The sequence below is a fragment of the Parus major genome, chromosome 21 (assembly GCF_001522545.3).
Source record: "Parus major isolate Abel chromosome 21, Parus_major1.1, whole genome shotgun sequence".
NCBI classification, from domain to species: Eukaryota; Metazoa; Chordata; class Aves; order Passeriformes; family Paridae; genus Parus; species Parus major.
Window position 1 is genome coordinate 3,359,474 of NC_031789.1, and position 1,492 is coordinate 3,360,965.

At 52.3% G+C, this 1,492-nt stretch overlaps 1 long non-coding RNA gene across 1 annotated transcript in view; it reads right to left on the minus strand.

The window, feature by feature from the left end:
• The window catches only part of LOC117245385, a 2,874-nt gene extending 1,921 nt beyond the window's left edge, over positions 1-953 (minus strand). The window contains exon 1 of the long non-coding RNA XR_004500049.1: positions 129-953. This is a non-coding gene — a long non-coding RNA (uncharacterized LOC117245385). The remainder of the gene's footprint in view (positions 1-128) is intronic.
• Between the last annotated feature and the right edge of the window lie 539 nt (positions 954-1,492).

Genomic DNA, 1,492 nt, shown 5'->3' on the forward strand with positions numbered 1-1,492 from the left:
TCACAGCTTTCTCTGGCATCCACTCTCTCTGCTTTGAGCACTTTTCCCATGGGCTGTGAGTGGATCTCTGCATCCCCCGTGGACTTCATGCATGAGCAGGGCACAGTTTGTTTCCCCAAGCTCCTCACCATGGCCTGCAGAGGAATCTCAGCTCTGGTGCCTGAAGCGCCTCCTCCTGTTCCTTTTTCCCCGCTGCCCTCGGTGCCGCCATGTTGTTTTCCCTCACACGTCCTCACTTCCTCCTCTCCTCTGACTCAAGAGAACTGCTGCTCGTAGGTACCATTGCCAACAAGTTCCCTCAGTTGAAGAATGCTGGCAGGACCTCACAGCACTGAGAAGTTGATCTTGTCTGGGTTCCGTGTCGGGAGTCACTCCCACGTTTCCGCGGCCGGTCGGGCGGCCCAGCCGCCATGGTGCGGGCAGTGGCGGCCGCCGCGGCGCGGGCGCTGTTTGATGCCTCTCCTCGTGCAGGGCGCCGGGAGGAGAAGCCACCACTGACCCTGCCCTTCTGCCCTCAGCACGGCTGCCCAGGGGCGGCCAGGCAGGCACGGCTCGCCCCGGGCCACACCAGGATGGCCACAGAGCCTCGGCACCCCTGGGAAAACCGCACTTCTGCTGTTCTGATTTTATTCTGACATGTGTCATTGCAGAGGTGTTACCAACCTCTGACTGGGCCGGCAGCATGGCCATCTTCAGAGCCATCGGAGATTGGCTCTGTCAGACGTGGTGGAAGCTTCCAGCAGCTTCTCACAGAAACCACCTCCGTGGCCCTCCCTGCTACCAAAAACCAGGCAGTGCCAAATCAACACAACACTGCAAACTCTCCATCACTTTCTACAGAACAGCAGGCAGCCGGCCTCTATACAAGTACAGTCTTCAGGGAAAGACTTTTCTGAAGAGATCACACCAACTCCTCTTCCTTCAGGATGATCAGGGATGTGCACATTCCGCAGTGCTTCTGTGGGAGACAGCAGCAGAGAGCTCCTCAGAGCAAACCACACAGGCTTGTGATAGCAGTACAGCTCAGAGGCCTTGACACAAAGGGGCTGCCTTGCTCATATTGTAAGAGAACATCAGAAACTTCTGAAGACATAAGGAGGAGCAGGAAAGGCTCTCAAATTAAGTAATTTTTTTTTCTAATTTATCAGAATTAAAATATATTTAAATATAATTTAAAGTCAGGGTGAAGCCACTTAGTGTGAAGGATTTCCATTTTTCCCCTCTTGAGCTCCACAAAGGAGGCAGGGTGACTGGCAGAGTAGTAGATGAGGAAAATCAGAGCACAACAGGTAACAGAAGAATCATTGCTAAGCCTATCTCCAGTCAATTTGCACAGTTTCCAGGTTAGTGATGCTGGACAGCTTTCATTTCCATAGTGCAGAAAAGACTAAAGCTTCCCTGCACTTAAAATGAAACACTGAGTGTTTCTTACTCATTAGGAAGAGTATGTGGTATAGCTTAATCTGTCCTTTTTGACCACCACAACCTGGCA